The 13,071-nt window shown below is 43.9% G+C and overlaps 1 long non-coding RNA gene across 2 annotated transcripts in view; it reads right to left on the bottom strand.

Annotated features, from left to right (window-relative positions):
- Positions 1-10,211: 10,211 nt before the first annotated feature.
- LOC141081687 (uncharacterized) overlaps positions 10,212-13,071 on the bottom strand; it is a 378,204-nt gene continuing 375,344 nt past the window's right edge. For both annotated transcript variants that reach the window (XR_012229975.1, XR_012229969.1), the window contains one exon: positions 10,212-10,551. This is a non-coding gene — a long non-coding RNA (uncharacterized lncRNA). The remainder of the gene's footprint in view (positions 10,552-13,071) is intronic.

Here is a 13,071-nt window from a genome sequence, read left to right as displayed (position 1 = left end):
ATACTGGGCCTAACACCGTCTGAGCCTGCCTCATGCTGTATAGACATATATTTTGAATGTGTACGCTATCCATACATGTTATCCGGGGATACGGTACCCTTTCTAACCTTTGTGCAATCACGTGCAATCCATACTGGGCCTATCACCGTCTGAGCCTGCCTCCTGAGACATATATTTTGAATGTGTACGCTATCCATACATGTTATCCAGGGATATGGTACCCTTTCTAACCTTTGTGCAATCACGTGCAATCCATACTGGGCCTAACACCGTCTGAGCCTGCCTCCTGAGACATATATTTTGAATGTGTACGCTATCCATACATGTTATCCAGGGATACTGTACCCTTTCTAACCTTTGTGCAATCACGTGCAATCCATACTGGGCCTAACACCGTCTGAGCCTGCCTCCTGAGACATATATTTTGAATGTGTACGCTATCCATACATGTTATCCAGGGATACGGTACCCTTTCTAACCTTTGTGCAATCACGTGCAATCCATACTGGGCCTAACACCGTCTGAGCCTGCCTCCTGAGACATATATTTTGAATGTGTACGCTATCCATACATGTTATCCAGGGATACGGTACCCTTTCTAACCTTTGTGCAATCACGTGCAATCCATACTGGGCCTAACACCGTCTGAGCCTGCCTCATGCTGTATAGACATATATTTTGAATGTGTACGCTATCCATACATGTTATCCAGGGATACGGTACCGTTTCTAACCTTTGTGCAATCACGTGCAATCCATACTGGGCCTAACACCGTCTGAGCCTGCCTCATGCTGTATAGACATATATTTTGAATGTGTACGCTATCCATACATGTTATCCGGGGATACGGTACCCTTTCTAACCTTTGTGCAATCACGTGCAATCCATACTGAGCCTAACACCGTCTGAGCCTGCCTCCTGAGACATATATTTTGAATGTGTACGCTATCCATACATGTTATCCAGGGATACGGTACCCTTTCTAACCTTTGTGCAATCACGTGCAATCCATACTGGGCCTAACACCGTCTGAGCCTGCCTCCTGAGACATATATTTTGAATGTGTACGCTATCCATACATGTTATCCAGGGATACGGTACCCTTTCTAACCTTTGTGCAATCACGTGCAATCCATACTGGGCCTAACACCGTCTGAGCCTGCCTCCTGAGACATATATTTTGAATGTGTACGCTATCCATACATGTTATCCAGGGATACGGTACCCTTTCTAACCTTTGTGCAATCACGTGCAATCCATACTGGGCCTAACGCCGTCTGAGCCTGCCTCCTGAGACATATATTTTGAATGTGTACGCTATCCATACATGTTATCCAGGGATACTGTACCCTTTCTAACCTTTGTGCAATCACGTGCAATCCATACTGGGCCTAACACCGTCTGAGCCTGCCTCCTGAGCCATATATTTTGAATGTGTACGCTATCCATACATGTTATTAAGGGATACGGTACCCTTTCTAACCTTTGTGCAATCACGTGCAATCCATACTGGGCCTAACACCGTCTGAGCCTGCCTCATGCTGTATAGACATATATTTTGAATGTGTACGCTATCCATACATGTTATCCAGGGATACGGTACCCTTTCTAACCTTTGTGCAATCACATGCAATCCATACTGGGCCTAACACCGTCTGAGCCTGCCTCATGCTGTATAGACATATATTTTGAATGTGTACGCTATCCATACATGTTATCCGGGGATACTGTACCCTTTCTAACCTTTGTGCAATCACGTGCAATCCATACTGGGCCTAACACCGTCTGAGCCTGCCTCCTGAGACATATATTTTGAATGTGTACACTATCCATACATGTTATCTGGGGATACGGTACCCTTTCTCACCTTTGTGCAATCACGTGTAATCCATACTGGGCGTGAGAACGGCTGGCGAGCTGTTAAGCAAGCTACAGCACCTGTCCAGACAAGTACAGGGATTCCCTAGCGAGGAGACTTATTTGATTGTTTTCAATGTTGGGACAGCAATTTTTGGGGAGCACTATACTCTGGAGAATGATAGATGGGGCCCACCATACACTGGAACATTCCAAAGGTGGACATCAGACACTGGAGCAGCATTTACAGGGCCCATTATACACTAGAGCATTAGAAATGGGGCCCATTATGTTTGGAGCATTATTTGGGCCCATAAGACAGTGGAGCTTCATCCATGGGGACCAACATATACTGTAGCATTATGTGGAGCTCATCATATACTGATTCAAACATTATATGGGACCAATGATTCTGTATGGAGAAATAGATGGGCCTCGTCATGAGATGTAAAAGGTGAGGTATTTTTCATTGTACTATACCGCTATTTCTCTGCCGTATCGGAGCATGATGAGTTGTGGTATGTGTTAAAGGGCCGCTCTTTCGCCCAGGGCACATGAAAACCTGGAGCCAGCCCTCCCCCCCACAGTTTGTAGCCAAATAACCCCCATTTTTCAGTGTGTAACTTGTATTATGATGTTAATTAAGGTTGACAAGCTTAAGAAAGAAGAATTGATGCTTTTGGCATTCAAATGGGCACTGTAGGTGTGTTTCCTGTCCTCCTCTCACTGCCGACTTTTATTCCCCATTGACTTACATTGGGTTTCGTGTTTCGGGACGACCCCGACTTTTCCCTATAATCGGACGATCTTGCTCGACCCGACTTTTGGAAAAGTCGGGTTTCACGAAACGAAACGCGACCCTAAAAAACCAAAAGTCGCTCAACTCTATGTAGCAGCCATATGCTCCTACTAGATTACACTCTGAATTAGCATCGTAAGGGTAAGTTCACACTAGGCATTTATTCAGCTTCTTTTTAAGCAGCAAAACCTGATCTCTTGGCAGGAAAGAAGCTTGAAAAAGCATATTTTCCTTGGTCTTTCGTTGCGTTTTGTTGTGCTTTTTGTGTGTTTTTGGTTGCGGTTTAGGCATGTTAGATTTGTCTCTTGTTCATGCTGACAAATATTAGTGTTGAAAAAAAGTCCTATTCTATAGAATCAGGTTTTGGCACAAAAAAATGTAGGAAAATTGATACCTGCGTTTTTGGTGCGTTTTTTCACCACCCATTCATTTCAATGGGTGAAAAACATTGAAAAAATGCTGAAAAAAGTGACATGCTCCATTGTACAAAAAACATGCAAAGCACAAAATCCTCATGACAAAAAACTAAGCTATGTGCATGAGATTTCTGAAATCTCATAGACTTTGCTGGTACTGTAAAATACAGCTGAAAATTTTAATAAAAATACATATAAAAAAAATGCTGCAAAGACACCTAGTGTGAACTAAGCCTAAATGTGATGTGTGAGGTGTCAGAGGTTGAGGAAGACATACTGTATACATTTCACAAGGATCACTAGACTTTCAGAAGACAGTGGAAGATATGGGGCCTATATTTTCTACAAGATACTACATATAAATTAGATGTGTATTTCCTGAAGGAAGTACAGATAGTGCTTTGAAATGGTGCCTGGGCTGCCCCTTTAAGAGAGACATGCCTGCTGCCCCTGCAAGACTTTCAACTCAGGATCCGTTTTAACTGTGGGTGCCTCTCAGGGGTCACTTTGGCCTGTGAGGCCCCTCAGGGTCTGATTTGGTGGGCAGGGCCCCTCAGGGTCCGATTTGGTGGGTGGGGTCCCTCAGGGTCTGATTTGTTGTGTCGTGGCCCCTCAGGGTCCAATTTGATGGGCGGGGCCACTCTGGGTCCAATTTGGTGGGTGGGGCCCCTCAAAGTCCGATTCGATGGGCGGGGACCATTAGGGTCTGATTTGGTGGGCGGGGCCCCTCAGGGTCTGAATTGGTGGGTGGGGCCCCTCTGGGTCCGATTTGGTGGCCGGGGCCCCTCAGGCTCCAATTTTGTGGCTGGGGCCCCTCAGGGTCCGATTTGGTGGGCAGGGCCCCTCAGGGTCCGATTTGGTGGACGGGGCCCCTCTGGGTCTGATTTGGTGGGTGGGCCCCTCTGGGTCCGATTTGGTGGGTGGGGCCCCTCTGGGTCCGATTTGGGGGGCAAGGCCCCTCTGGGTCTGATTTGGTGGGCGGGGCCACGCTGGGTCTGATTTGGTGGGCGGGGCCCCTCAGGGTCTGATTCGGTGGGCGGGGCCACTCTAGGTCCGATTTGGAGGCCAGGGTGGCTCAGCCTCCGATTTGTAGGCCAGGGTTGATCAGCCTCCAATTTGGAGGCCGGGATGGCTCAGCCTCCGATTTGGAGCCTGGGGTCACTCAGCTTTCGATTTAGCGCGCCGGCCCTTTAAGACTCATTTTGGTGCGCCGGCCCTTTAAGAATCACTTTGGCGCGTTGGCCCTTTAAGAGCCAGTTTGGTGCACTGGACTTCTAAATCCACTTTGGCGCACATTCTCTCTCAGGGGCATGCGTCATGTGATGAAGCTAGATTTGCATTTGTGTTGTGGTTTTCGCTTTAAGAGCTGAAATTATCTGGCAGAAACTGTGTCCTGGGGGAGTCATGTGAACTTCGTAGGCGTTGGCATAGTAACTGGGTCTGCCTGCGCATATCAATGAGCTTAACTGCCATTTCAATCGCCTCAGGGCATGTTTTCCCTGTGGCATTTTCCCATTGAAAAGCATTGAGGAAAATGTTTTTTCAAACACAAATTTCGCAAAAACTACAAATCCGATTGACACGAAAATTACTTAGCACACCACTCATGGACGCTGACTTCGAAACGACACCTCAACGGAGTCTGTGCGTGTAGCGGTTCGGGCCGCATTAATTGCGGAAAATCAACTGAATAATAATAATCATAAGAAGAAGAAGAAGTTAGCAGCGTTCGGATTACAAGATAGTGGTTTTTTCAAAGCACTATAATTACAGTGGCCTGTCTTCACTACAACCTCTAATCTCTTTGACAGTTGTTGTGGGCTCTTTGGTTACCATTCGATTTATCCATCTCTTTATTTTGTTATCAATTTTCCCCTCGTGGACATGTCAAGGCCCAAGGGAGGTTAGCTACAGTCCCAGAGACCTTAAACTTCTGAAAAATAAGTGGAATTGTAGTAACATTAACATCTAGCTGTAACTTCTTTTTTCTGTTGAACAACAATTTCAAAGCAATATCTGATTTTCATTACCTGATATTCAGTAAATTTAATTTGAAAATTACTTTTGTCAGTTTCAAGTTATTTTAGTGACCATTGTGGATTTTTCTTAATTTACCAGAAGGGTACAAACAATTTTGTCCATGTCTGTCGGTAATAAGTAGCATTGAACAAAAAGATTTGCAGTACACTCAGTAGTCCATTGCATCAGAGAGCCCTTTGAACTTCCTATTAACTGCAGAATCCCTGGCACCTCATCTTCTTACCATGCCCCTACCTCGTAATTTGTGTGTATAACAGAGTGTAAACCCCCAGCCCGTTTTCATGGACCATACTGTAATCAGACCTATAATAACATTTTCTGTCCTGCATCTTGTGTGTCTTTGTTCCTCCTTGCAGGGGGCCTCATTGATATACAACTTTTCAGTTTGACAGGAGACTGGACTTCTGGGACATTTTTTTCTCCAAATTAAATGTACCTGATGGTTAAGGGAGTAAGTGTAAGCACTTCTTTCCATCCAGGGGGCTGGTCCCAACAGAGGTAGGACAATATGCCACATTTGGTTTGGTATTTGATGCTGTGTTTTGTGAAGGGCTTGGATTTGTTGCTGCAGCCAAGACCTGGTGCCGATGTATGGACTATTAGTGTCACGGGTGTGTCTGCAAAAGACTGTCGCTCTGCATCTGGCTGCAGAAGGTCTCTGTGTTTGGCACTACAGACACCTCCTTAATCCTTCTGACTCTTGGACTCGGTGGCAACCTCCCTCCGGCTCTAGTTGACATACCTAGACCTGGGTTTTTTTTCCCCTTGTGAATGCTTGGAACTATAGCAGTCAGCTAAGTTCCTCTCTGAAGCTGTTTGAGGTCTTTGGTGTTACCTCTTTTAGTCTGCTCAAGCTAAGTTTATTCCCCTTGTCTATTTTTTTGTCTTTAGCTTACAGCGGGGACTGACCAGTGCACATCCCACCCCCTCCCTATCCAGGGCTTAGCTCTAGGGAGATACAGGGCTTAGGTTTACCGCTTGGCCATTGGTGAGGAACCAATTTAGGAACAGTAGGGCAGGTAGGATGTGATTAGATCTGACTAGAGGTCTCCACTCACCCTTTCCCTTGTGTCTGGTCTTCCTGCCTCTCATCCCTTCATGTAACACTAAGTCTTTCCTACAGTGTGCGTGACAATTAGAGATTGAAGATCAGTTGCCAGTTGGGCTTGTGATGTCTTGCCCACCCTGATGGATTTGAGGAACTAGTCTAAAGACCATTGTTGCATTTTTCTTGGCGTCGGATTACCTGGTGGCACCCCCAGATTTGTTCCTTTTGAGAGGCCACATTCCAGACTCTTAGGAATCTATTTAGGTTTGGTGTTACATTCTCCCAGTCCCAATAAAGATCTTTTGGATTGTTCACCAGCCTGGTGTCCCTCCCTGCTCTGTCACAAACCTTGTCACAAGATGTCCTACTGTTATGCGGGGCTTAGGTCAAAGGAGGCTGAAATACCCGGGGCCCCTGCGGAGTCCCTCAAACTAGGGAAAACGCTGTCTGACCCTCAACCCAGGGTTTTTGCTAATGGTGCAAATGCCTGAGCCTCCAACCTTTCCTTATCTCCTGCTCAGCCCTAAGCTGAACCCTCCACCCTCCACCCAGTGAGTTGTCAAACCACCAAAGCCCACACAGTAATGACAGACAGGGAGAACTTAAACCACACCACGCCGCAAACACACCGGACAATACTGTAATGTGAACAGGGCAAAACAAAGCACAAATATAGGAAGGCGAAAAAGGTAACAATGGATCATACGACACCAGATATGAATTTCTCTCTCCAACACCACCTCTCCAGACCGGAACCACTTGGCATAAAACACAAGCTATAATCGGCGACGCCCACAGGCCAGCACAACTATTTAAAGACCATGGGCGTGACCAAACATCCCACCTGATTTCCAGCTAGATTAACCCCTGATAACCTGAGTAAAATCAAGCCGGCGCCACTGAGGCTATAGTGGACGGAGATGGAACTACCGCTGCCTGCCGGACGCTGTGGTGTGAATAGCGTCCGACATGACACCTACTGCTATTCTATATTTCTGCATTTTTGCTCAAGTTTGCTAAATGCTCAGCCTACCCTCAGACAGAAATCATACTACCCTTTCTAAATATTAATGAATGAGATACTTTTCTGCCATAGTTTCTGCCCTCTGTTTTAACCCTGATTTAGATTCAAATAACTAAGGACCTAAATAGAAATTGTAGTTTTAATCAATCTATGTAATTCTACAGTCAATTATAATAAATGTTGTAATGCTCTTACCCATTCATGCTACTTATTTCTCCACTTATGAGTCACTTCTCCCTCCCATGACGTCTGAATTGATCAGTCACTCAGAAAAAAATAACTCAAATCAACCAATCTTGCTCAATACAAAAATTGCCTGACAGCACAGTGAGGTATCATGTTACACTGCCATTCTACTCTATGGAGAGAAGAAGGAGGAGGAAGAGTGAAGACAAGAGTGAGAAAACAGGCAGAGGGAGACACAGAAAGTTTATCCTTTCTAACAAATCTTTAACCTTACCCCAGAGCTGGATTCACATCTATACTTCTTTGTACTGCTGCATAATTTTCTTCATGCTGCTGTTGCTTTTCTCTGTATGCTAACTAAGGAATGAAAAGGAAAAATCCTTCTCTATGTGCTGTGCTTTGTATGGGAAAAATCATAGCAGCTAATGTCTACCCATCCTCTCAGAGTCAATTGCAAATTAAGAAACGGAGCCTACAATGTTTTATTTTTATTAGTTCCCCAGCTAATCTACTTTTTGGACAACTCAGAAAAACAATTTGAGCTTCTGTAAAACAATAGCAAGTCCCCCAAGCTACTAAAGGCCCCGTCTCACACAGCGAGATCATTAGCAAGATCACTTAAATATCACAGATTTTGTTGCGCAACAACGACCTCACCAGCAATCTCGCTACATGTGACACATAGCGGTGACTGGGCCCCCACTGTGATCTCGCTGATCGTGCTCGACTGTGTGGCACCCTGCATCTTTATCGCCACAAAAGGGTTAAATATGTACTGCTTTTCAGGTGTTTTGTGAGCAATGGGAGTTATGCTTTCTCTGCTAGAGACCACAACACACACACAATTCACCTCACTCCCTTACTTGTCTGAAGCTTAGAGCTTTGCAGACATACCCTAACTGGGAGGGGGAGGAGTCAAGAGTTGTTGTTTTCAGTGAAGAAGAAGGAGAAGAACGCTCCTGGAAGCCATGATGACATGTGCTCCCTCAGGAGTAAAGCTAATAAGCATCAGGGAATCAGTTCCTAGGCCATCCATGCTTTCAGAGCAGGGTGGTAAGCTGAGAGACTGTGTGAGTTTATACAACCAACAGCGCAGTGTTTTTCCCTGGGATTACAGTAGCAAACTAGGATCAGTGAGGATTGTGCAAGAAGGAATTCGAGCTTCACACAGGATCCAAGCTGCAAGTTGCCCGAGGAGGAAAACACAGTGAGTAGAGGCTATACTAGAAGTTCCAAACTCTGGGAAGCCTTGGTCCCTGAAGGGATTAGAATAGCAGGAAGCTTACACCAAGTCACAGCAGAGTGAAGTATAACTCCCATTCTGCAGAGCAGACTGTAACCTTGTGAGAGTTGTAATATCTCCTCTGAACTACAGTAAATGATATAGTGAATTTCCTTGTCTTGTGCCTTATTACCCCATGCCTTCTACTACCATCACAATCTCTGGGGGCCAGCCCTGGTTGGACAGGGTTAAACATCTGCACTGCCATCACCATCTACTCCCCCAGGGATCATCTGCAGTGCCAGCTATACTACAGTCGAACACTCCAACTGGTGTCACGAATCACTACATAAACTTTATCCCTAATCAATACTCCCCTTTTACATGAACGCCTGGGGCCACGGACGGGGTCAATGATAAATGGAGTTGGTTCACTATAATACCCAGAAAGGTTATCAAAATTAGGTCTATTTACTCTAGAAAGGAGAAGACTTAGGGGAGACCTAATATATATGTACAAGTATATTAGAGGGCAATACAGAGATCTCTCCAATGAACTGTTTGTACCAAGGACTGTGACAAGAACAAGGGGGCATTCTCTTCATTTGGAGGAAAGACAATTTCTGCACCAGCACAGAAGAGGGTTCTTCGCGGTAAGAGCAGTGAGGCTCTAGAATTCTCTTCCTGAGGAAGTGGTGATGGCCAACTCACTGAATGAATTTAAGAAAGGAATGGATGCCTTTCTTGTGAGTAACAGTATAGAAGGTTACGAATAACATAATATTGTAGGTAGATGGTTGACCCAGCTAAGGGGAAGGAATTTTTTTCCCTATGGAGAAAATTGGCTTCTACTCTGTGGGTTTTTTGCCTTCCCCAGGATCAACAATGCAGAACAGCTGCACTAAAAATAGGCTGAACTAGATGGACTTAAGGTCTTTCTTCAGCCTTCAAAACTATGTTACTATGTTACTGCCACAGTGACATATCCCTTTAAGACGACCGGCCTGGTACTGAGTATCCCATGGCCCCTGGGGCGCGTCAAATGTCTTGGGCCATTTTTTGATCTCTGGTGTCCCGCTGGACAGCATGCATTTTTGTGCTTGATGCTGACGACTGCCGAGGTCGTTATATGGATCGCTGGATCGTTGCTGCATTGTTGAGTAGATCTGTCTGTTTGACGGCTAACTAGAGACCATTTAGCGACATACCAGCGATCCTTACCAGGTCATATTGTTGTCTTAATGTGCTTCATAATCTTGGTGTCTCTTACGTGGCAGTGGGGCATTTAAAGTCTCTAAGGCATGGATGCCTAGGTGTGAAAGCCAACACTTTGGGATGGGTTTAGAATGTGGCAGTGTAGAACATGGAGCATAAGAGGATTTTTCTATTGCAAAGGTTGAAAATGAGAGATTATTATGCTTAAGATATTTATACTGCATTTTCCATAGAGTATAGGAGAGGAGTGAGCACCTATATCCTTCCACTTTTTCAAGAAAAATACATTTCCTAATATTGTATTTCTACTTGTTCACTGATTGTACTGATGCATACATCACATACATTATTTTTTGAAATGTTATATGGTTGAATTATTTGAAAATACATAAAAACAGAGAAGATTCTGAAATCTGTCATTTTTTTAATTACATTTCTGCCATTACAAATACAGTGGAAGTATTACAAATGTCTAAAGCATCAAACATCATCATAGTTTTCATGCAAAGGAGATCATAAACAAATGTCAAAAAAAGCATTTAAGTGGCTTGTAGAAGTGAAAATGCCTCGTCCTAAGGATGTCATAGCCGAGAGTCTCAGTGATGTTCAAAAATAGATTTATGTAAAAGTTTCAATACTTTGGCAGAACTTCTGATATTTTCATCTAAAACTGCTCAGTGGGAGAGATAATTTTTCTTAGCAGCCATCACTTGATCCCCAGCAGGAATCCAGCGCTGGTTCTGTCTGAAAATATATGTAAAACAAGGATCAGACTTCCATCAGTTTGCAAAATGCAATTTTCTTCAAATGAGCATAGGTTTTGGTCTTAATATATCCGCAAACTACAGTATGTATGTAACACATTATAATAATGGATAAAGCCTACACTTGGGCCAAGAAAATCTTCAGGTAAAGACGTGAGAAGGTGACCTTTGTTCCATACAGAATACACTGTGTGATTTGACAGATAACAAATGTGGCCACCTGATGTAGGAATGGACCGGAGCAGCGCTGGAAATGGCAAACGATGGCAACTGGTAAGTGTTGCACTACACTCTCTTCATACACATTACTTTTTGCTAGTAGATGAAACTACTAACACTGACCTACAAAGCCATCCATAACCTTTCTCCTCCGCACATCTCTGAACTAATCTCCCATTATCTTCTCTCACCTAAACTCCGGTCTTCCCAAGATCTCCTTCTCTCCTCCACACTTATTCCTTACTCACCCAATTGCCTTCAGGACTTCTCTCATCCTCTGGAATTCCCTGCCCCTACACATCCGAGTATCCACCACATTTGGATCCTTCAGATGAAACCTGAAAACCCATCTCTTCAGGAAAGCCTACAGCCTGCAATGATCCCCGCTACCCCCTCACCACTACTGGAGCTACCGCCTCACCATCACTGGAGCTGCTGCGGCCCCCCAACCTACTGTCTCCTTCCCCACCATCCTGTAGAATGTAAGCCCAAAAGGGCAGGGTCTTCTTCCCTCTATATCAGTCTGCCATTGTTAGTTTGTTTACTGTAAGTGATATCTGTAATTTGTAAGTAACCCCTTCTCATGTACAGAACCATGCAATCAACGGTACTCTATAAATAAATAATGGTAAAAAAAACACTGGAGTGTTCCTTTAGGGACAGGGGCAGACGATTTTATTTTCGGTCTGAGTACGATCCGACAAAACATTGGATCACATTCAGACCAATGTTAGTCTATGGGGTCGTGCACATGACAAAATTTTGTCCTAAGATAAAATTGCTGCATATCCATGTTTGATTTGATATTCGGATCGCAAGTCCATGGGTGCATGGAAAACATTGGACTGTACTCAAATGGCATCTAAGTGCAATCTGATTTCCATGCACTGGCAGAATGGAGAAGATGGAGATATTTTTTTCTCCATTTTCTCCTCATCACACTATGCTGACACTCTGAGCAGAGTTTATTCAGCGTGTCATATGCACAATCAACCCGATTCTCTCAGATGAGAGAATCTACAGCAGTCTGCAGGTGACCTTAGTCAGAGTATTTCTGACCTGAGCTCTACACCTACAGTTACCCAATTCATAAAAATTGTCTCATTCCCATTGATGAAAAGGAAAAACGAACTGATCGGTTATGAACTGACTGACCGCAATTCTACCAATCGTTTCTTGCCTTTAACAACAGGGATGCGACAAATTTTTCAGATCAAAGCAAAACTGTGTGGACAGGCTCGGTGCTCAGGGGGCGAACGAAATCACAACTGTCCATTTTATTGAGCTCTGTTTATTCCACAATATTGTAGTAAAGCGAATAAGTGTCAAGTAGTTACAGGTTAAAAAATGTAATGAGACAACTGAAATAGAATCGAGCATCACTGAAGAAACAGGACCTGGAATGGCGCGGCACATTCAGAAGTACTGAATAAATCATAATGGGGTTTAGCTGTTCTTGGCAAATTAACGCTGACATTTTTGTGCTCTCCTAGAGTATTGAGAACTCAATTAGTAGGCAGAGTATGTGAGAAAATCGATCTCTCTATGCAGAAAGCCCAGAAAGGTTAAGTTACTTTGAGAAAAGGAAATCCATGTGATACCGCAGCTTAATACAGGTGTTTTGTTAAACAAGGGACTAACATCTACAGTGAACAAAAAACAGCATCCCGATCTTGCGTGAAAAATTTAATTAGCTACTCCCCGGTAAAACGATTCTCCATAACTTTTCATCATAATGATGGGAAGTTTTATAAATGTGTTTTTATTTTCACTTTTCCAGGTAATATGGCTTCTAGGCCTCCTCAGGTGTTGATCAACACCATTTCCCTGAAATATTCACTCGCCTACTTCCTGATTTCAGCACTGGCTCTAGGGAAATTAAAATAAACTTCAAGTGATGTGCCAACGGGCCATGTGCCAATCTGTGTGATTTCTTATTGGACGCTCATGTAAATATCAGCGATTGCACCGCTGGATACCTTCGGAACTTAGGGACCTACACTACTGGAAAGGAAACATGAAAACCCTAATCCTGAAAATCACAGTGACTTTGGAACGGATAAAATTCGGTAAGCGCTTTAATTATTAACTATTGGTGAGTCTAGTTGTTAAAGAATCATGTAATAAAGATCAGATGCAGCAGACAGAAGTGAATAAAAGATGCTGTTTTAGAAATTGTCCTGTATGTATTGTTCCCTTTATTCTAAATATAGGAAAAACTGACAAAGTTTACAATTCATTCCCTAAAGAAATGGACTGGAGTATGAGTTGGTATACATGC

This window comes from Dendrobates tinctorius, unplaced genomic scaffold (assembly GCF_039654945.1).
Source record: "Dendrobates tinctorius isolate UK_male_01 unplaced genomic scaffold, ASM3965494v1 ptg000004l, whole genome shotgun sequence".
Lineage (NCBI taxonomy): Eukaryota > Metazoa > Chordata > Amphibia > Anura > Dendrobatidae > Dendrobates > Dendrobates tinctorius.
Note: the sequence above shows the minus strand (reverse complement) of the source record. Positions and strands in the feature narration are given on the sequence as shown.